Genomic DNA, 24,055 nt, shown 5'->3' with positions numbered 1-24,055 from the left:
CCATATTTACGTCAAACAGATACTTACCTCATCTCCTCTAAAGTTCTCCTCTCCACAGCCTCTCACTTCACAGGCCCTAATGCCCGAATTTTAATTAACTAAGAGCAAGATGGAGACATTTTATACGAAAGCATCACATGTCATGATGTCATCCAGCTGTCTTCAAGGTATAAAGTCATTCTGAGACCTGTGCAACAAAACAGATTAATTATTCAAGTGAAAAATACCAAATAAAACACTAGGTCTTGAAGTAAGGAGTTGATTCAATAGAACCCACAATAAAAAAGGATCAGTCAGTCAGTAATAAGAAACCCAGTTATTATGCATCACGAGAGTTAGCCAGAGGGGGAGGATTCAGTTGTGCCAAGATGGTGATATGGACAAGAAAACAAGAGTTGGTCACTCGGCTCTTCATGCCAGCTCCAAGGATCACGGCTGATCTGATTTTATCCTCAACTCTACTTTTTTGCACATCCCGACAATCTTTCATCGCATCCGGTAACCAAGAATCGATCCACCTCTGTGTTTATAGTTTATGCAATCCTCAGAGAAAACCCTCATCCGTCTTAATGATGACAGCAGAGGGAAAACCACGTGGTGACAACAGTGACTTGCATTTCTATAACAGCCTGAACCTGGTAGAGTAACACCCGGCACTTCACAGGCAAGTTGCCAAACACAATTCAGCTCCAAACCAACACCTTAACGAGCTACAAACAGGTGTGCAAAGGTTTGGCCAAAGTTTAGAGCAGCAATTTAAACGAGAAGGGGTTCAAGAAAAAGAGGAAAAGCAAGATTGAGGAATTAACAAATGGGTGGGATATGAGCAGCGTTTATAACAGCATTTGGCACCACAACTCATTCTTTATCTCTAAATTGGGTGTGGATGTCATTGGAAAAATACTTGCATCGGTTCAACAATATTTACATTGTTCGGCTGAGCAAATAGATTGGGGCAGTTCTCCTGAGATGGAGAAACTACAAGCCGAACACAAAAAAACAGAAAATGCTGGTAACTCTCAGCAGGGCCACCCAGATCTCTGAAGATCCGTTTTCTGCTGTGACACTTTTACAAAACCCAGATGCACACTAAACCTGTACTTTTATTAGTGACTGATTCACGGAAGTGCCAGATTTAAGGCATTTAACCAAGAGCTCATCACTTTGTTGCATTTGGGTATTAACTTCATGGCACAATTCCAAGAAGAACAGGGAGCCTCTCTGATTTGCTGGAAAACATTTTTCTCTCAAGTGAGTCACCAACATATTTTTATTATTTCATTGCTGTTTGTGGGATCATCCCAACTGCAAATTAACCAGTGAATGTGCCTTCATAATAGCCATTCATTTTGGCTATTATCATGAGCACTTGAGCCATGATTAGACAATGTACAAACGCTCGGTTAAATCTGAGATTATTTATAATTACACGACACATAATTACCATTTAATCAATTATGAAATATCTGAGAACTGTTGTTAACAGCCCTGCACATCCGTATGTACTTCCTGTTAAGCATTGTGTGTGTTTGATTTAGTAACAGCTCAGTGCATCCAGGAGGATGCAAGTTGAGACAGGAGTGCTCATGGAGGCTAGGACATTCATATTCACAACGCACTGTACCCATCCCTCCTGCAGGGCGACCTCTTCAACACCATCTCAACTTGTACTGCCATAGTTACTGCAATGCAACTGTTTGGAAGAGGTCATGTGGCACACTAACAACATCTCTGCTTCTGAGCCGGACCCCCGGGTTCAAGTCCCAATTTGGATGGGTATATCAATAGGGAGGATTTAGAGGGATAGCGGCCAAATGGGACTAGATTCATAAAGGACATTCATGTAGACATCCAGATGTCTTTTACATGATGTAATTGTACCAGCCTCCACCACTTACTCTGGCAGCTCCCTGTGTGTGCAAGATGTTGCCCCATGGGTCCCTTTTATCTCTCTCACCCTAAACCTATGCTCTCTAGTTCTGGACTCACCCGATGTTCAGACTTGATCCTAACCGAGTAAGTGCTGCTACTCAGCATCAGGATCACCACAAAGGAGATTTCCTTCCTAATGCCGAGGAGGTGGTACAAAGGATATATAGAGGACGTGTTCCCCTCATCACCATCTCCTGCTGCTGTGTGTGCACGGACAGGTATGGACTTGTGACAAGTCCTACACAGTGTTCATGGGAATGGTCGGCGGACTCTCACTATTAATAGGAAGCATTTGGCCAAACAATGGGCTCTCCTGCACCTTCAGAAGTGGGGGAAAGGGGCACAGGGAGGCTTCAAATTTAGATCAGATTAGATTCCCTACAGTGTGCAAACAAGCCCTTCGGCCCAACACGTCCACAGCGACCCTCCGAAGAGTAACCCACACAGACCCATTTCCCTCTGACTAATGCACCTAACACTATGGGCAATTTAGGATGGCCAATTCACCTGACCTGCACATCTTTGAAGTGTGGGAGGAAACCCACGCAGACACGGGGAGAACGTGCAAACTCCACACAGACAGACAGTCACATTTGACGGGAACGAATTAGTAATATTTCTAAAGCCGTACTGAGGCTGGAATCAAACCTGGAACCCTCGTGCTGTGAGGCAGCAGTGCTAACCACTGAGCCACCGTGCCACCCCAAACAATTTGGCAAGCAAGATTTTCAAACGTAGTCACGCACCATTCAAAAGGTCCTGAAGAACAACTGTGAGCAAATCTCTCACCCAACTGTTCAATAAATACTCTGCTTGAGACTGAAGGCTGCAGCTTTCTGGAAGCCATGATGTGGAGGTGCTGGTGTTGGACTGGGGTGGACAAGGTCAGAAATCATACAACACTGGGTTATAGACCACCGGGTTTATTTGAAACCACAAGCTTTTGGAGCCTCGCTTCTTCTTCAGGTAGCTAGCTTGTGATTTCAAATAAACTTGTTGAACTATAACTTGGTATTGTGTGATTTTTGGCGTTTTAGAAGGAGGGTGAAGAAATCTGGTTACGAGATGAGCAACGTTGTGGAACAGTCAATCATAAAGCGGCACGGTGGTTCAGTGGTTAGCACTGCTGCCTCTCAATGCCAGGGACGCGGGTTCGATTCCAGCCTTGGGCGACTGTGTGTAGCTTGCACGCTTTCCCCATGTCTGCGTGGGTTTCCTCTGGGTGCTCTGGTTTCCTCCCACAATCACAAAGATGTGGCGGTCAGGTGAATTGCCCATGCTAAATTACCCATAAGTGTTCAGGGATGTATAGGCTAGGTGCATTAGTCAGGGGTAAATATAGGGTAGGGGAATGGGATAGGATGGGCTAACTCTTCAGAGGGTCATTGGGGACTTGTTGAGTCAAAGGGCCTGTTTCCACACTGTTGGGATTCTAATTCTAAAGTTACCGCTCTGAATAGGTAACGTAAGCACTGGATTGGTCATATGCTGTTTGGTATCAGTATTTAGATGCCCAAGGTTTGCATGTACCAGTGAGGTTCCCTATGCTGCTATGCAGGCAGGATATTCTCTCCCTTTTGGAATGCACAGGTCATTAAAGAACACAACCCCTTGATCTTTGGTACATGGCTGTACGCAGATGATTGCTCGGCTATCGACCGGTGTAGGATCAGAGTCGGAAGCCCGGAATTATGCAGGTTAAAGGAAACCATGCTTGGAAGTAGTTCAGGGTCAGCAAAACAACGCAATGTTTACTTGCTGACCTAGCCCCTCTCCCTTTTTGCCTTATTCAAGTATTTCCTGTAGGAATCAGAGTAATTATAACCACTTATAATTTTAATTGTCAGGGTCAAGTAGAGTTCAGTCTATGTCTGTCATAACTCAGATGAATGACTACTTTTGCACATCTAATATTTCCATGAGGAATGCCCATGTTCCATTCACATTTGACGGGAACGAATTAGTAATATTTCTAAAGCCATACTGTTTCAGAGTTCACTGCCATGGACTTTATACTTTCCTGCAATTGTCTGTTCCCTCCTTCATAAACAGTTCATGACAATTGATTCTCCTTTGGTGTTGCATCAAATCTCCACTTAACCCAACTGCTATATCATTTGTTTGCAAACTAATATTTTCCATTTCCGCACCCCCAAAGGCGAAGGGGAGGGGAGCTGTCTTGCGACACGCTGACAACTTAAACCACAAAACTGAAGACACCCAGTTAAAGTAAGTGTTATCCTCCAGAATATTAGCCACAGCTTATCTTCCAAACAGATTCCAAACACTTCTCAAAACAACTTTATTCAAACCAGTCTTTTCTTTATTCATGCTCAGGACAAGGGTGTCACCGGCTAGGCACCTTTTAATGTCCATCCTTAATTGCCCAGGGGGCAGTTAAGAGTCAATCGTATTGCTGTGGTTCTGGAGTCACATGTAGGCCAGACCAGGTAAGGATGGCTGTTTCCTTCCATAAAGGGCATTAGTGAACCAGATGGGATTTTCTGACAATGGATTCATGGTTATCATTAGACTCTTAATTCCAGTTTTTTTAAAACTGAGTTCAAATTTCATCATCTGCTGAGGTGGGATTCGAATTAGGTCTCCAGAACATTACCTGGGTCTCTGGATTAACAGTCCAGTGTTAAATACCACAAGGCCTTTCCACCTCCCTCCTCCTTTACATATTTGATACCCTATACCTAGTGAATATGCTGTTTAGATTATGCATTGTGACGTCATTTAAGGTGCTATATGAAGGCAGTATGTTGCCACTATAGGGTTGGTTTTTACAGCACGGAAAGAGACCCTTCGGCCCATCATGTCCATGCTGATAATCAAATATCCCATCTATGCTGACCGCATTTTCAGCGCTTAGTTACCCTGCAGTTTTGGGCCATCAGGATTATTGCTGCAGTTTCTCAGGACTCCATGAGTGGCTACTATTCCAGAAAGAGCACAAAAAGCCCAGATTCAGCAATACCCACTCCCCCGTCACTGATTAAAGCTCACACCACAGATACTGGGAGATCACCTCTTATCGACTGGCCTCTTATTTGAGTAATGAAGCTCTGTACATGCCTTCCTAAAAGAGGGAGGATGGTGCTTGTACAAACAGAGTTGAACTCTTCCCGATGTACCGTACTGCATTCATCTGACCAGCGTCACACTCTTGTGGGGAAGATGGTCAAGTTGCTCCATTTCTTAGAGGATCTCAATTGGGCCTCACAGAGGGAGGAAGATGGCATGAGCTGGTGTGGTCTAACTCTGGGTCTGGTCTCCTGATTTCCTCAGTGTTAGGTGGGCTACCACAGAATCCACGATCGCTGTCAGAAAAGGGCTTACGCTACCATGGGTGCGCCAAGGTTTTGTCTGGACTTGGCAAATGAAGCTGGTGTTTACTTATTGTCATTCTTGTTCAACTTTCAAAGAGCGTTATAGCCAATTAACTACTGTTTTAAATCTGCAAAAAGACTCAAAGCAAATTTGATATTCAATTTGCACACAGCACGGTCTCTCAGTAACAATGAGATAAATGATCACTAATCAGATTTTTAGCGACGATGAATAAACATTGTTCAGCTGTTAGAGATGCCCAGCTCCTCTTCCTGTCATATCCTGTCAAATCCAACGATGCAATGCACCCTCAGCTCTGCACTGAAATGTCACCTTGGATTATATGTTTAAAGACTGGAGCAGAGTTTGAATCCATGACCTTCTGAATCAGAGACAGAAATGTGCGCACCCCCCCGCCCCCCTGAGTTCAGACCAGCAGAGCACAAACAGCATACACACACAAACCCAGTTGTTTAATACAATTCTAACATTATGTTTGTCGTCACTGACAGGAGCAGCGTAAGCAATTATAATTCTAATTTCCTGTAGTCGGACAAGTGATGGACAGAAGCAAATTAGTCTTCAACATGGTACATATCATTCACTTGTACCTTTATCACAGAATCACCTGAATTATAGAACAGAAGAAGCCATCGTGTCTTAGTGAAGATAGCTGTTGTTCCCCAATCATTATAACCGATTTCAAATGGTGCTAGATAAATACATAGACTCCAAACACCAAGAGAAACCGGTCATTCTCTAAAGGGAAGGTGGACATTGTGTACACAATGTAACGAGGCCGGCAGATAACTTCCAATGCTTCAAGAACAAAGTTGTTCTAACAATCCTACCGGAAATAAAAGCTCAAATTTTAGTCATAATTAATATCACCTGAACTCATTGACCACATGCCATCCAGGCGATAGTATTAAGGTCAATTACATATCTATAGTCATTAGGATTATCAACAGAGACCCTACAAGCACACAGGCATCTGGGAGGTTGCACACTAACTGGGGAATGGGTAAGCAGCAGTCTGTGGCTACACCAGAAGGTGGAGAACGTGAGGACTGCAGATGCTAGAGATCAGAGGTGAGTGTGTAGTGCTGGAAAAGCACAGAAAGTCAGGCAGCCTCAGAGAAGCAGGAGAATCAATATTTTGGGCATAAACTCTCATTCCTGATGAAGGGCTTTTGCCCAAAATGTCGACGCTCCTGCTCCTCAGATGCTGCCTGACCAGCTGCGCTTTTCCAGCACCACACTCTACACCACAAGGTGCTCAGGCATGTTGGCCAAGTCAGTGAAATGAAACACATTGGGTCTCAGTGAATACAAAAATACTAGGAAGTGCCAGTGGCCTGGGCATCTCCCTCTTTGCCTACAAGAAGGTCATGTGCCCTCTGCACAGCAAATATCCATGGATTCAGGGGCACAGCTGGCATATGTCAAATCAAAAGGATCATCTGTGATAAAATGAAAAATTTGATTTTAACCCATAGGCCATTCCCTCCCACTAGAATGTGAATCAGGGCCAACCAAATCGCAGGGTTAGGAAACTGTTCTTCACAATGCTGCCCTTAAAAAATGTCACCCAATATTACCCACTGCTATGAGAAGTGACCAGGTCTTATATCCAACACCACAATTGTACCTGTGCCCAAGGAAAAAAAAGGATGTCCCTTAAACATCCAGCAGCACGTGGAAAGTGGAAGCAGAAATGACTGGAGTTCAGAAAGATGATGTGCGGATGTTTAATGAAAAAACATTTTTAAAAAACCAAATGACTCCCTGAAGATTTCTTCAATCAAAATCGAAAAGAAAAGGCCTTTTCAGCACAAGGAAACTTGCCTTCATCAGAGATGTTAAAAAACCCCCAAAATCAAACAAAACGTTTGATCTATCAGTACAACTAGACTGTTGAAACGCAGAGAGGATAGAAAGCAGGCCATAGTCAGTGAGGGAGAAAACATGCAGAGCTCGACACCATCACGCACAAACCTCTGCTGTCCAGGCAAGCAGATGGCTCAATAGGCAGCTGAAAACAAATCAGTTCAATCTGTCGACACTGTGGTTCCACAACATAGCCTTCGGTCTTGCACCACAGCAGGAGAGCCATTCAAACATTACATCAATGCGCTGGGTGTAACACGCTGGGGAATTGTGTCCCAGCTTATAAATCAATCAGGGACACAGACCACAAACATGCAGGGATGTGTAATCAAAATCGGGGACACTGGTTTCAGACGTGCCTGCTACTCCAACCTGTCACACATTTGAACTTACGCATTCTGCCTGCTGCACACTGCTTTAATGGAACACTTCAGTCATACTGTGAACGCACAGGTAAACCTGCCTTCAAACTGCATTCACTTCATGGGCTTTACTCTCAAGGACAAGCAAGAGAAAGAATGTAAAAAGGAGACAGTAAGAGAAAATGGTGGGGGGGGGGGGGGGGGGGGTGGAAGAGAGAGAGAACGAAAGAAAGAAAAAGAAAAAGAAAGTAAAGAAAGAAAGAGGAGGGAAGGGTGGTGGGAGAGAGAATAAGAAAGCAAGCGGGGAGGAAGGGAGGGAGAAAAAGAAAGAAAGAGGGGATGGAGGGACAGCGAAGGAAAGGAGAGGATGAGTGAAGGTGGGAGAGAGGGGAGGGTAAAAAAAGAGAGAGAGAGAGAGAGCGCGTGAGGGAGGGAGGAGAGACACACACACACACAGACTGAGGGAGGGAGAAAGAGAGGAGGGTGAGAGAAAGAAAGCGAGGGAAGGGGGGGGGAAAAGGAGAGCGAGAGAGCGTGGGGATAGAGAACGGGGTGCACAGGCAAGCACATAGCCACGAGATTAAGCAAATAAAAAGTTAGCAAATCAAGCCTGAGCTTGAAAACTAGGAACCACAGGCATGTTTCACACCAGCTGAGTAAAGAGCTTGTTTACCACTCAGCTCCGGACATTTCAGGAACACAAAGATATTTGGCAGAACCACCTTTTCTCCAGCTTTAGAGGAGTGGTTCTTGCTGCGAAATCAGTAATACGCAGGTGAGGTGTGGAGGATGAGGGGAAAGGGAGCAAGGTCACCAGCATCTTATTTCACAAACTCTCCACCCCTACCACTTCCATGCTTTTAGGAAATACTAGTTGCCTTGGTACTGATCACAGAAGTTACCGAGGTGATAATGGTTAAAAATGTAAAATGACGAAACTTGCTATTTATTCCTGCCGGCTTTATCAACTTTGGTCTTCAGCCAAAACAGATACGAGTGTGATGCAAGCCTTTCTCCAAGAACACTGATTTCAAATGGTGCTAGACACAGCTCAGTTAAATCTAAACCACCATATGGAACCAGCTTCCTGGAGAAGCTCCAGGGTTTTCTTCAAGCACTATCCAAGATAAATACCCATTCCATCCGGTCAGGACTGCATCCAACTCCTGAAGGGTTCGCAACAGAGGAGATTGGGGAGAATATTACATCAAATGGTACAAAAGGCAAAGAAACTCCCGTCTGAGCGAAAGCTGGAGTGAACTTGCTCAGGTGGTAAATTAAACAGGTGCAAAGTTAGAATAGCTTATTATCTCACCGTGTACATTCTAGAAAAGCAAAGCAGTTTTCAGTGTGTGGGCAAGGGAAGAGAATTTGACCTGGCCCTGTCCAAGGGGGACAAGCAGGGGTTGCTGGTTCAGATCGGAAACTTGTCCACCTCAGTGTGATGCCACACACAAAATCCTTTCCATAATGCAACAGAGCAAGTCCATGAAGCCTTGAACAAAGAAAAAAACATGGGGTTACAAATCAGAAAATCAAACTCCCAGTCTGCTCTCTTTGAATTAGTCACCCTCTCTATGTCTCACCCAGCCTTCCCATCTTCTGTTATAGCTTTCTGAAGGGCTCTCTCCAACACTGTGACTGACTCTCCCCACAGTGACACCCTTACATCCACCAAGTCTTCAACTTTGTCTTTTTATTATCTCTCCTGCGATGGAAGTGTTGTGGACTATAAAATTCAGAAACCTGTGCAGAGGATGATATTGAGGAAGGGGATTGCAGCAGTCGGTTGCACTGTGCAAATGCAGAGAACACTGGGTGTGTTCGTAATGCCACTGGATGAATATCCTAGTTAATGCTGTGGGAGCACAGGCACAAATCCCACAAATGGTGAAATTAGAAAGCAGGGATGAAAAGCTGGCTTAGTGTTGTTAAACACAAATCTATCTGGTTCACTAATGCCCTTTAGGGAAGGAAATCTGCCATCTTTACCTAGTCTGGCCTACATGTGACTCCAGACCCACAGCAGTAAATGTCAGTCTAGCCAGTGATGTCCACAACCGGTGAACAAATTACAACAAAGTATAATTGGAGAGAGGAAGAAGGATATGAGGCACAGGGATTCTACAGAAGTGGAAATTCAAGAGGTTGGTTTCAGCACCAAAGGCTGGTTGGGTCACATAGTCCATATGGGTTCCTATGCAGTGAGCAAAAACCAGATTCAATTTGAGGGACACAAATTGCATATTCACAAACCAACCCATAAACTGACAAGCTACATTCATTTGTAAATTACTTCAAATCCTGCTGGATAATTTGAATACTTAAGCTTGATTAGCAGCATAAACAAATAGCAGCATTCAAAATGAATTACATGATGGCAATAATCCAAATGGGTTCCTGTTTTAACAGTACTCACGAAACAAACATCCATTAGTTACTCTTCATGGATGCAGAGTCAGGAACAGGAAGCCTGGGGCTGGAGGGGTTTCAGTGCCCAAGTTTGTAGCTGGTCAGGAAGGATCCCTGTAGCTGTGCCTCAGAGGGATGAGCTGCCAAGTGGAGTACCCAAACCTTCCACTGGCATCAGGGACACAGCTGGTAACCAGGGGGCTGCTGTGTTAACCAGTAACAGGCAGCAGACCCACAGGAGGATACAAAACACCCAACAGAAGGGGCATCGACCTGAAACGTTAACCCTGTTTCTCTCTTCACCTCACGGCCCACTGAGCAGTTGTAAATTTTTTTTTCTGTAGTATTGGGCTTTAGTAAAACACCCAACGTGGGTGTTGCACAAAGGGAGAGAGCAAGAGAGAGCGAGAGCAAGAGCGAGCGAGAGAGAGCGCGCGAGAGCGAGCGAGCTGGGGAACAGATATGAATCAAATGGGTTGCACTCTGGTTTTTCAATGACAGGCTTGATATAGGATGTTAGTGCAGAAGCATTGTATAATCACCACTGTCAAGCACACAATATAACGGTCCGATAGTAATACATTAGATAGATAGCTAATTATATATACACACAAAATATCTCCATATAGATCAAGATTAGAAGTTAAAGACTTTCTTGTTATACCTTCTGTAGCTTTCTTGCATGATATTAATCATGGGTAAATGATTCACATTGTCTCCTAAAAGCTAACTAGTGTCATTGAAAGCATCCATCCACCAACAAATCTTTCTCTTCCAGATGAGGATTGGCTGCCCATACATTTCCAGAATATTAGTCGCAGTGTAAATCTCCATCATCTCCTTCAACAGAGGTAACAAATATGCTGGTTCTGGTAAATAACAAACATCTGTGGACAAGCAAGATCCTCCGAGGGTATGTGTATCTAAATAGAGAGACAAAGAGACAAAATACAAATATTGAGGCATCATGTTTGTGTGAGCATTTCCAAATGATTGCTAAACATACAGTTAGTCAATTTCTTCATTCATATTAAATGTTTCAATCTCTCCACTGAATACAAACACATCAATAGTTGTAAAACTGGCAAAGGGTTCTTTCACAAATGACTTGGTATGTTGTTCTGTCAGTGCAAGATTAATCACTGACTATTAATGAAACAATGGGACTGGCAAAAAGAAAACCATCTCAGAAAATTTCAATCTGCAAAATACATTGGAGAGAAACAGTAGGTCCTTTTTGTTGGCCCAGACGTTCATCATGAGGGTTTTACTTGTGAAGGGGAATGGCAGTGTAGTGGTCATGCCACAGGACTAGTAACCCCAAGGGCCAGGCTAACACCCTGGGGACATGGGTTCGAATCCAACCACAGCCTGAATCTAAATTCAACGAGTACATCTGAAAAATAAAGCTAGTACCAGTCATGGTAACCGTGACAACCATCGCCGATAGAGGCATTCGAGAGGATTTGGATGGTCATTTGGAGAGATATAATAGTGGGGTGGGGAAGAAAGCAAGAAAGTGGCAGCAGGTAATGAGGTTCATTTGAAGAGTGGGTGCAGAATAGATGGGCCGAGCAGCCTCTCCCTGCATTGCAGGACTTCAGCAATCACCAATTGCGGTGAAAGTCCATCCTGATTCTCTCATGCACGTCAAGATCTGGCCTGGGCCACGTGGCTCCAGACCCACAACAATGTGACTGACTGCAAACATTGCTCTGATATGGCTCGGCAAACCACGGATCTCACTGGAAATTAGGGAAGGACAAGTGCTGGCAACACCCACATTCCGTGGAAGGATAAAATTCTGGTCAGCTTCGGGAACAACGGTTTCTGTTTTGGTGAGGGATTGTGAGTAGGGGATAAAGTAAGTAGCAAGAATTTGCAGTTGAGGGAACATTAGATAAGTGCAGTCGGGAGGAACAGAATGATGGGTCAAAAGGGATTGAACAAAGAGTGGGAGGAGACTTGTGCAAAGAGCTAATGTTGGCATAGGGCCCAGTGAACTCTGGACTGCAAACTCCTTTGAAGAGGAGAAACAGCAATGAAAATGAATTAGCTCTCTCTAATACTGTCTCTATCTTCGCTAGCTGCAAGACTATAGTTAAAGCCAGGATATTGCTGCATCTCAGGTAGCATCCTCCCCCATTTTTATAGTGGAATGTTTTGAGACTAACGTCAACAATCTTTTGCCTCACACACCCAATCCTGTAGTTTGAAAGTAAAATCATGTTGTTAAAAATGAGAACGGCCGCAGCAAATATGGGCGTTGTTATCTATGGTGTAGAATTTTGCCTGCAGAGTAAAACATCCACGCGCAAAACATTCAAACCGACAAAAGCCAAAGTTTGGGAAGATCCCACGTACAAAATATTTTGTCTCAAGGTGAGGGAAGGCAAAGTGTGGATACAAACAAATATGTGAATAAGGATAAACTTTCAGTACCTGTGCAGGTAGGTGAGAATTGTATTGTTAAATCGGTTTGGAGACAGATCCTTGGATTCAATGCCTCTCTCACATGCGTAATTGACAATGACAGGAATTCATTGCTGTAGTTCGGAAACCAACGTCTTTGCACTCCAAATGATGCACAGATCCATAAATTTGGTAACAATGGGGACAAGGCACACTCACGTAACTTGCTCATGACAGAAGCACCGAATGTAAAATGTCAATTATGGGATTTGAGTCTCTGCTGTCCAATGCTGGCAAGTTTACATGGTCTTGGTCACAAGATGTGCCCGTAAGTACACCTTCATTCCCAAATCTTACCAACAAACCCTCTGCAGAAAATGATCCTTGGATACAGTTTCAGGTGTGAAATAATAGTTTACACCTTTCAAAATTTACAACTGAAATCTCTTCCATATGTGAAGTAAGGATTTGGAATAAAAGGACGATGTTGAGGAGGAGGTTCCCAATGGGCTAGCCTCTCCTCTGCTGTTATTCCTCAGGCCACCTTCCTCTCTCCTACCAAAATATATCTAATTAAAAAAAAAAGTCAATTAGTTGCCACAGAATACCTGAAGATCTCCTGAGACTTGTACACAGGCAAATCGAATAATGCTCAGGCAGGAAAAAACACAAGGCAGGAATAGGTTACTCTGTGTTGTGCTGTAATTCTCTATCTCCGGAGATTTAATTAAGAGCCAGGTGTGTGCTTAACTGGGACGGATGTTGGTGTGAAGAAATGCAGAAAAACACCATTCCATGCCCATGCTTTGCAGAGGTAGGTACCCGATACAAGTTCTGGCAAGAGAAACTTAAAATGCCATTCTGCCAATCGGAAAGGCGCTCCTGATAATATAATTGTTATTTACATAACAGCTCAGCACTGAAAATTAAAGTGGGAGCAACCATCTACATTGACCTTCGTAAATTAAGTTTGCAGTATTCGGAATACAGCTAATTAGAATCCATTTGTGTTGCAGCTTTGTCTCAGGAGGTAGGATCATCCTCAGAAGCTGTGCGTGAAAATAATACGACAAGTGGTGGAGAAACAGAGTAGGCAGTTCATGTTGATGACCTCTCGTCAAAACTGGACAAAAGTTAGAGATGTCACAGGCTTTAACCCTGTGCAGAAGTAGGGAGGAGGGAACTGGAAATTATGGAATGACAAGCTTAAAATACCAAAAAGTCTCTAAGTTCTTGTAGGTTTGAGCTTCAATGCCTGTGGGATAAGAGGGGAGTGCAGTCCATGACCGCTACATCTGGGGAGGTCAAAGAGGGAAATGTTAGGGTTAATCCAGCCAGAGGACAGGAAGGTACAACCAACAATTTCACCAATTCTGGGCTTGGTACAAGTGTGGCAGGTGGGTGATGCTGTGGATTTGCTGTGAGGTCACCGTGATGTCGGGTAGGGGGTGGGCTTCGAAAACACATAGTGTCACGACAGGGGCTGTGAAAACGCTCAGAGTTAAAGTCAGCCTGCTGCCAGGGTGGGAGATACAAATGAAAGGCTCGGGTGTGCAGGATGGGAAGCTGACAGTGCTGGCTTCAGCGCTGTGTTTGAGGAAAAACATTTGTTCAGGCATGACTTGACGTCAGCTAAGGAGACAGACAGCACAGCATGGTCATAATGAGTGGTCAAGCTCAGGGTGCCAGAAATGCCATTTTGAGCATTTTGTCAGCAGATACAGGTTGGCAATGCAATATTTACACTGCTGGGGCTCTGGTTTCTGCCAGTTTCTGCACACATTTGGAACATGGAGCCAATTGTTGGCTGAAAACATAAGCAAGAAATGGTTTGCACCTTTTTTACAAGTCTAAGAAAATGCTGCAACCTTTTAATTAATTTTATTACATTCAACAGGTTTGTTCCATGATAAAAGAACGCCTAGTTTTTACAGACACGGTGCAGGCACTCAGTACACACTCTGACCCAAGACTCCATTATCTCCAGTAGCCTTCCATCCACCGATTATATAAAATATCCCTTATTAGAGCAAAAATCTTCCTTCAGTGTTCAAAATCTGCACTTTAAAAGAGAGTGAGCCAAAAAATGCATTAGAAACATCTTTCTACACACCTACTCCCACCCCCAGGCAATCACAGCTTACACCAACTGCCAGCTTCATTCTCATGCCATCCGCTGCTCCCTGGCATATGCCAAGGCACACTGTGGGTAACATATCAAAAGTGCAATGTGCTGTCAATACACTACTTTGATTTGTCATACAGCTTTTGCACAACAATTGCAAAACAAAGAAATCCGACATCATTTTCTTCATCTTTGTACGACGATAACAGAGCTGACATTGTGTGTATTGTACAACATGACATTTTGACCCCCACTGGTTTTCCAGCAGAAGTGTGTTGAGAGAGGATGGAAACTGAAACTCAAAAAGCAAAATCCTCTCTCATTGTTTTGACCTTTGCAACTAAAATGGGAGAAGATAAAGGCGACACTGCAATCTGCTGACTTACAGTGCAGCCAAAACAGACTGACCACATCTGTTAATGCCACAAAACACTTCAGGGACAAAAAAGAAACACAATTATATCTCGGTTTTAAATCACAGCTCAGTCATGTCCTCGTGATATGATCTCATCATGTTTTAACTGAGCTTGTAAATCAAACCATTTGCTTCCCATGCTGTCATGTTGTTATAATGAGGCAGAGAGAGAATGTCAGGACAAGAGAGAGAGAGAGACTGAGCCAGCCCTAGTGCTCGGGAGCAAGGAAAAAGATGCAAATCAAGACAGTAGAGAAATGGAGAGAATGAAAGGAGGGGGGCAATGAAAAGAAGGAAGGGAGAGATGAAAGTTAACAGATCAAGAGGAAAATAAATGGAAAGGAGCAAATACCAAGGAGAGAGAAATAAAATAAAAAGGAGTGAGAGAGCACAAGAAAGAATAAAGAAGAAGTTGAAAGCAAACATAGAAGCAGATAATGAAGCATAATTCATTCCAAGAGGAATTGACAGCAAGTTACAAGGTGAAAAGTAAAGCCATTATAATCAGCAGAGAGAGACGGTGGTGGTTTGACCTGAGGGTCACCGTGCCTCAGGTAAGGGGCAAAGTTGAGAAGGAAAATCCTTCATGGTGGTTTTAAACCTCAGTTTAATCTTGTGCTACGTTTTAGGCAGCATTCAGAAAGGGAGGAGCAGCTACATGGCTTCAGACCACAGGAAACAGGACCAAGTGTAATCAGCTTAGTCCCTCAGCCTGCTCCACCATTCAACAGGATAATTGCTGTTGAATATTCCTCATAACCACTTTCCTGCCCTTTCCCTATATCCCATAATTCCCTGAAGAATCCATCTATCGCAGCATTACATGCACACAAGGACTCTGAACCCACAGCGCTCTATGGCAAGGAACCCCAAAGATACTCAGCTCTGAGAGAAGAGATCCTTCCTCATCTCAGTCTAAAATTGGTGCTCCTTTATTCTGAAACTTTGAATTCTGGTCGTATACTCTCCCACGAGGGGAAACATCTTCTCCACATTATCCTATCGAGCTCCTTAAAATTAAAATATTTCTTCTAAATGCCAGTGAGCAGAATGCAAACTCTTTAGCCCTTGCTCATAAGACAACCCCCTCATTCCAAGGATAGTCCTTGTGAAGTTCTTCTCAAGTGCCCCCAAACATATAATATCTTCCCTTAAATAAGGGAACCAAAACTACTCACGGTACACCAGACGTGGTCTCACCAACAGCTTCTTAAACGCATTTCAATTTTCAAATTATCAGCAGATTATAGTGCTGTCATTTTGGCTATAATAACATACAGGAAAGCCTTATTGTGGTCCAGTTCACTGTTCTCAAATCCCCTTTCAATGTGTGGGCAGTAGCTGTAACTGAAGTGGAAGTTGGAGTTGAAGTATGATTTTAAACTGGATTTCGATGCAAACATGAATCAGGCCCTAACTCAAGCTGTTTAGCACACTGTCCTTTATCATCCACACTGCAGTCAATTATGTTCTCATCCATTTCCACATTCACAGCACTCACTGAATTGATGTTATTGCCAAAGTTGGTAACCAATGTATCACCACGTATACAGGTTGCCTCTTGGCTATTTAATGGCCCAACAAGCAGTAAGCAATGTACAATTTTTGTCCTACACCCTGGCAGCCGTCCCAACTCTGTTCTGCCAGTCAGTATGACTGATGCCAACCATCTCATCCAGCAACTGCAGTGACCAGAAAAGAGACTACAAGGTAGACAAGCAGGAGGCTGGAAGAACACAGCAAGCCAGGCAGCTTCAGGGGGGTGGAGAAGGCAATGTTTCGGCTGTAACTCTTTGTCAGGACTGGGAGGTGGATGTAAGGGGGAGCTGCAGATAAAGGGGAATGGGGGAGGAGGGGGGGTTGTGAGGTAGGGATAGATGAACACAGGGAGCAAGTATGGCCTGGTTGGTCAATGGGAGGAGTGAATCCAGTTGCTACCTGGAAGGAAGGGTCAGTCAGAGGAATGGAAGGGAGGGGGAGGGGCTGAAAAGGGAGTCAGGGGATGGGAAGGGAGTTTTTTTGAAACTGAAGAACTCAACGTTGAGTCCTCCAGGCTGTAGGCTGCCCAGAAAGAAGATGAGGTGTTGTTCCTCCGAAGTGCGGTCTGATTCACTGTGGCAATGGAGAAGGCTGAGGATGGTCATGTCAGAAAGGGAGTAGGAAGGGGAATTAAAATGGGCGGTAACCGGGAGGTCAGGTTGGACTCTGCAGGCCTGGCTGAGATGCTTGGTGAAATGTTTGGAGTCTACAGGCAGTGCCCAGGATGCAGTACTGACACACATGGGCTCACCTGGGGACAGGTGCATCAGCGAGCTTCAGAGTGAAAGAGGAAGGCTGGTGGGAGCAGATAGAGTGCTCAGAGAGGCAACACTTTGTTGAAGGGATGCCAAAATGTTGACAGAAGTCCATGAAAGACCATCCCAGCCCAGGCGTGAGTAGGACCACTTTCTGAGACTCCCTCCTGCCCCTACAGTCATCACACTACCCTGAAAACTATGGCTGGGTGGGAATGAGCCCTCAGAATGGACATTAATTCACCACAAGAAACCCTCAACTGGGTCCAGCACCATTCTAATCTAGACCCTGAGTGGGCCAACAGAAAGCTCAGCTGTCCCACTGTGAAATGAATCAGCAGGTGAGAGATCACATGCCATCTCTTTTCATGCCGTTCTGGCAGAGATCAGCTGGCTCTGTCCAAACCTACAATCATAGAATCACTTCGGCCCAGCATGTCCACACCAACCCTCCGAAGAGTAACCCACCAAGACCCATTCCCCCAGTACTCTACATTTACCCCTGACTAATACACCTAAACTACACATCCCTGAACACTATGGACAAATTAGCATGGCCAATTCACAACAACCAGCACATCTTTGGATTGTGGGAGGAAATCGGAGTACTCAGTGAAAACCGACACAGACAGTTGCCGGAGGTTGGAATCGAACCTGGGTCCCTGGTGCTGTGAGGCAGCATTGTTATACCCTGAGCCATCGTGCTAATGGAGGACCTCTCCTCATTTGAGATGCAGATGGTTTGGAAGCATTTGCTTTGTCGTCCCCTGCAAGGGTGACCACGTAAGAGGAGAGGGACCCTCACTTGGTGAGGGAAGATGGTCTTGGCCTCACCAAGTACAGTGCAGTGCAACAAGATTGAACGGGAGTGAGAGCAGCTCGCTCCTAGCTGTCAGAACAGTAGCTGCTTGTTGACTGAGTCCCAATGTCTGAACGAGGCATTGCAGCAGCAGAGACGGGACAGATGTAAATCCAGAGTTCCAGATCCCATCCCTGATTTGATCAGGTTAAGAATCAACCTGCTCTGTTACAAAGAGCCAAGGCAGAAGCTGGTAGCCCTGAGCAGATATCATCCTCAAATTGAAGGGACAGTTGATTACACAATTCAGTAATCCATCAAATGTGTGTTTGCCTGGGACCGAATAATGAAGCACCACTCCAGTCCATTCACAGCACTGTGCTCAGACTGCTATCTCAATCATCATCATCTCCAGATAGACCATCTCACTGTCACCTTGCAACAATTCAAACAATAAAATTAACACAAAAAAAGCAGCAATCTAGTGGCTGGCATTGGGAATATTCAGGCCCTGATGCAATAGCGCTCTTCCTTTTAAAATAAGGAATTCTTCATTTGGCTTCCAATATGTGAAGCCTGAAGGGCTGCAGGTTTATAAATGGTTTGTCTACTGAACCAACCAAGCCAGTTTGTGAGAATGAAAATGTGGACCTTTGAACTGCCACTTCCATTTGCATTAGAAACGAAGTCATATTTGTTTTTCAATGTGTTTATCGGACAGTGATGATTCTGGGTTTAGTCATTTCCCGGAGGGATGAGGACATGTTGTTGAGGATGTTGCTCATCCTTCCACTACTTCACAAATACTCGGTAATTTATCCAATATGTCACTTATTTGTGTAATAGCAGAATATTTAACTCAAATGGTAAAAAAATGTTAACTGTGTGATATGCTGATAAAATAAAATTAAAAAGGCAATGAGTTGGGAGGGCAATTGTGGTCAAAGTGAATACATTCACGACACACTGGAGCACCACAGCACGTTCAGTTCTTTTGAGTTTCAAAAATACATTGGAGTTCTTGTTCCATGCACTTTCAAACAAATGTACAAATTCAGAGCAGAAATCAGTCATTCATGCCATCACGCTCTTTCATAAGGTCACGATAGATTTGTGTTTGATATCTCAAGTGGACAAAACAATGTTTGATGGAATTTAATGCAAATCAAGTGTAAAACATCACCACAAGAATAAACAGGCAACCAGCAAATACCACAAGCGGTACTGAAATAGCGAAGGACACAGTTTAACGAGATCTTGGGTTGACTACTCAATTTTATGAGAATGGTCCCAGGAAGGAAACACTCCAGTTACTGGGAGAGGGGAAAACTGAGAGAAAATCTGATAGAAACTTTCAAATTCATGAGGGATCCAGACAGAGTGGATTATGTGAAGCTGTTCCCACTCAAAAGGATTGAAAGTGAGAGGACAGAGTATTAAAATGTGTTGCTAAAGAAGCAAATGAGCGGTGAGCACTTTTTTCACCCAGTGAGTAGTTAGGGCATGGCGTGCACTTCTGCGAGGCAGGCTCAATTGATGCATCTAAGAGGGCATTGGATGACCAATTAGATAGAATGAATGCGCACAGCTATGAAGAAAGGGCACAAGACTGGCAGAAAATTAAAATGCTCAGAGGGCCAGGATAGACATGATAGGCCTTCACTTGCACAATAACAATTTGGTTAGTCTGTTCAACTTACTAACTAACAGCTAACAGAGTACTGAACTATGCAGTCAACAGCAGAAAACAAGTTATAGGAAGTTGTGATCACCTTTGGTTAGGTTTGGTCATCAGTTCTGGTCACAAAAGCATAAGGGAAAAAATCACAGTAATAAAGAAAGCACAGTGGGCGGCACGGTGGCACAGTGGTTAGCACTGCTGCCTCACAGCGCCAGAGACCCGGGTTCAATTCCCACCTCAGGCGACTGACTGTGTGGAGTTTGCACGTTCTCCCTGTGTCTGCGTGGGTTTCCTCCGGGTGCTCCGGTTTCCTCCCACACTCCAAAGATGTGCAGGTCAGGTGAATTGGCCATGCTAAATTGCCCCTAGTGTTAGGTAAGGGGTAGATGTAGATGTATGGGTGGGTTATGCTTCGGCGGGGCGGTGTGGACTTGTTGGGCCGAAGGGCCTGTTTCCACACTGTAAGTAATCTAATCTAATCTAATCTAATCTAATCTAATCTAATCTAAGTGCTAACATTGCAGGGGGTGCAGGGAAGAGGCACAAAGCTGATGGAATGTCAAAGCTCTGAATCTTAAGGAAAGACAGAAGAAATTTGAGGCTGGATTTTCAACAGGATGGGAATGCATGTAGGTTCTGCAATGCCCACTGGTATGCCAATTTGTTGCTACCATGTTATATCATGCCAGCTGTTTCAGGAAAGCCAATGCTGAACAGCTAACCAGCTGCAAGTGTGCCCTCTGGTCATGAGTGGTGACCTCTGCAGAAACTCACTGACCAATTACTGATCCCAACATGGTGTCCCAAAAACAGAAAATCTAACCCTTGAGATTTGTAACCTTGCAAAAGGATACATCCAAAAGCTCATCGCCAAGTGCAAGGTACAACGGGGAATTTATATCATGTTAAGACATCAGAGAATGAATGGGGACAGTGGCTCAAACTATGGAGAAGGAAAACAAGGTTCAGGATAGATATATGGCCAACTCCTTGTTGCAGAGTCAACAATACAGAGAATGGCCTTTCAGATAATGGAAATAAAAACCTTGAAATCATTTCAAAAATTAATTAAAAGTCATTTGAGTGGATTTCTGGATGACGAAAAAGGATGGTCTGACTGACTGTTCCCCTCCAGTGAGATCATACCCATTGTGCATTTTCAAAGCGGTTTATTGTTTCCATTTGTGGATGGACCATGACTTTGTTCTTTCAGCTGGAGAATGTAGGACCAGAGATGTCTGCCCGCTCTACAGTGGCAGTATTTATTTAAGTTTGAATCAGGGGTTCTGCACAAATTGGTGCTAGCCATGAAATGGGCAATCATACCTGAATTCACAAGGGCAAGTTCTGGCAAATCACTGGTCCAGCTATTCATCCTAGTCTACCAATGTGGCAACCATTTTTTTCATAAATATAAGTGCACAAACCAGTCTCTAACCTCTAAATGGTCAGCACACATCTTTTATGGTATTTCAACAATAAAACAGATTCCACCATTACTTGTCCACCTGTCACTGAGAAAGGTCTGTGCAGCTTAAGGAAGTTGGATACTTCTGATTTACCTGAGCTATGGATATCTGTTAAAAGAGGATTAACACTATTTAGAAGTGGGGTTTTGCAATACCTTAACAAGATCAAGGGCCACCTTAAAATATACAAAATAAACAATAAAATTATTCTGTTGTCCGACACCTACCTTCTCCCCCTCCCAATCACGTCTTGCCTACACCTGTCAGAGTCAGCACACTGCACCCATTTGCCTGGAGGACCACAAGATTGCCTGTCTCACTCACCCATTGCAAAATGGGCACATGACAACGAATCACGAAAAATGGCTTCTATCCAAGTGACACTTGTTAGTAATTCTTTCCCGGGAAGGCCAAACATAAAGAGCGGCAATCCAGGTCAGCGAATTGCTTCCTGCTCAACCTCTTCTGGGTGGCACCATCTTTTAGGAAACGAGCTTCCATCCTGACAAACCTCTGCATCTTACTCAAAAAAAATCGTGAGCCAAACTCACGCAATACAGACCCAGGGCAGCAAGGACAACACTTTCCTCACACCAGACCGCAAGGTGGCCTCATGACCAGGTGCCAAACATACTCCTGATGCGTGACCTCACCAACTCATTAAAAAATAGCCCAGGCATCTTATCTTTAAAAAAAAACTTGCTTAAAAATTGTTTGGACTCTGTTTGACAGGGCTGTCTAGATGTTGCAAATCCATCAAAGTCAATTTGGAATAAGCAATTTACAATGGTCTTGACAACAATGCTCGCATCCCATAAGCAAGTAAACAATATTTCTGCTTATGTTTGAGAGATGTTGCCGAAGGGCCCGTTTCATGCTATCACAAGCCGTTCACTCACCCAACCGCCCAGGAGAGTCAGAACACAAAAGGCTGGTGATAGGAAACAAAAGTGTGAAGTTGCAGAATAAAGAATGTGATTTGCTCGTTTGCCAGATTCTCAGAAGCAGCTGGCTGGCTTGCTCCATCTTTGTTAGCACCAGGCTAACTCAGTAGGTTATTTTAAAGTCTGAAATTTCTATGCTGCTTCATGGCAATGTACCTGCACCAATTCATGCAGATGGAACAAGAGCATGCCCTTACATTTTTGGGCCAAACTCGGTATATGAATTTATTTCATATGGTAGCTCAACAGCAAAGGAGAGTGGTACACCAAAGTCCTCTCAAAATATTGGCAAAAGGAACAAGTAATAAACCTACAGAGTCTGGGTCTGTTTACATTCCTAACGGAATGAAAGGTGAGGAATGTTGGATTCTGGTTTCTACAATTTACATTCTGCAGTTTCACAGAGACAAACACTGAAGTTATGTTTATGTTCTGGTCAGGCCTCAATGTGAACTTGCCCAGGCCAATTCCAGAGACATAGCACTGGGGCAAAAAAAAAGTGAACTGATGAATGTCTTTGAAAGACACATTTTTCTGGCATTTGGAAAGGTCGTATTAGGAATGGTCAGTATGGCTTTGTGCGGTGGAGGACTTATCTCACAAATTTGATTGAGATTTTTTTGAGGAAGTGACAAAGATGATTGATGAGGGTAGGAGTGTGGATGTTGTACGTGGACTTGACAAAAGCATGTGGCAGCATCCCTCATGGTACGCTTGTCCAGAAGATCAAGTCACATGGGATTCACAGCGAGTTGGCAAGATGGACACAGAATTGGCTTGGTCAAAGAAGGCAGAGGGGTCGTTGTGGAGGGGTGTTTTTCTGACTGGTGGTTTGTGACCGGTGTCATTCCACAAGGATCAGTGCTGGGACGTCTGTTGTTAATATGTTTGCAGACATAAAAATTCGTAAAGCTGTGGATAGTGAGGACTCAGCAAGACATACTGAGTTGGAAAATCGGGCGGAGAAATGGCTGGTGGAGTTTCATCCAGACAAGTATGAACTGATGCATTTTGGGAGGTCAATGCAACAGGAAGATATACAGTAAATGGCAGGACCTTTAGGAGCATTGATATACAGATGGATCTTGGGGTGCAAGTCCATAGCTCCCAAAATTGGCCACACCAGTGGTTTAGGTGGTAAAGGAGGCATATGGCATGCATGCCTTCATTGGTCTGGGCATAGAGTACAAAAGTTGGCCAATCATGTAGCAGCAATATGAAACTTTAGTTTGTTTATTTCTGAAGTACCGTGTGCAGTGCACTAGTCATCACACAGTAGGAAGGATGTGGAAGCTTTGGAGAGGGTGCTAAAGAGGTTCACAGGATGTTGCCTAGATTGGAATGTACTAGCTACAAGGAGAGGTTGGTCAAACTTGGATTGCTTTCTCCACAGTATCAGAGACTGAGGGGCTACCCAATTGACATACACAAAATTTTGAGAGTCATAGATAGGGTGGAAATGTAAAATACTAGGAGGCATAGGTTTAAAGCGACAGGGGGAAAGTTTATGGGAGATGTGAGAGACAAGTTTTTCCCTCCCCTGCAGAGGACAATAGGTGCCTGAAATGTACTGCGGGGGGCTGGTGCTCGAAGCAGATGTGATAGCAATGATGATAAATATTTGACAGACACACGAACAAGCAGAAAACAGAGGGATATGGACCATGTGCAGACAGAATGGCAGATGGTTGGCACAGGCGTGGTAAGCTGAAGGGCTTGTTCCTATGATGTACCATTCTATGTTCTGAGGGAAAACTGGCTAAGATAATGAGCTACGCTCCAGCAGTGCAACCAGATGGCAAGGGCTGGGGGAGGGGAGAGTAGGAACATAAATATTAGGGTCATGGACCTCTTCCCCAAAAGGCTATTGGATCTAGGTCAATTAACTACAGTTGTTAATGATGGATTCTTGCAAAGCTAGAGGGTAGAGGAATAGGGATCAGAGGCCAGGAGATGGGGATTAAGATGGAGTTTAAGTTGGTCC

General features: G+C 44.1%; 1 long non-coding RNA gene across 1 annotated transcript in view; it reads right to left on the bottom strand.

Annotated features, from left to right (window-relative positions):
* LOC140466984 (uncharacterized) overlaps positions 1 to 24,055 on the bottom strand; it is a 253,924-nt gene that overhangs the window by 4,962 nt on the left and 224,907 nt on the right. Inside the window, exons 4-6 of the long non-coding RNA XR_011955323.1 lie at positions 10,597 to 10,855; positions 8,836 to 9,015; positions 28 to 187 (exon numbers count right to left, since the gene is read on the bottom strand). This is a non-coding gene — a long non-coding RNA (uncharacterized lncRNA). The remainder of the gene's footprint in view (positions 1 to 27; positions 188 to 8,835; positions 9,016 to 10,596; positions 10,856 to 24,055) is intronic.

Source organism: Chiloscyllium punctatum, chromosome 44 (assembly GCF_047496795.1).
Source record: "Chiloscyllium punctatum isolate Juve2018m chromosome 44, sChiPun1.3, whole genome shotgun sequence".
Classification (NCBI taxonomy): Eukaryota; Metazoa; Chordata; class Chondrichthyes; order Orectolobiformes; family Hemiscylliidae; genus Chiloscyllium; species Chiloscyllium punctatum.
Note: the sequence above shows the minus strand (reverse complement) of the source record. Positions and strands in the feature narration are given on the sequence as shown.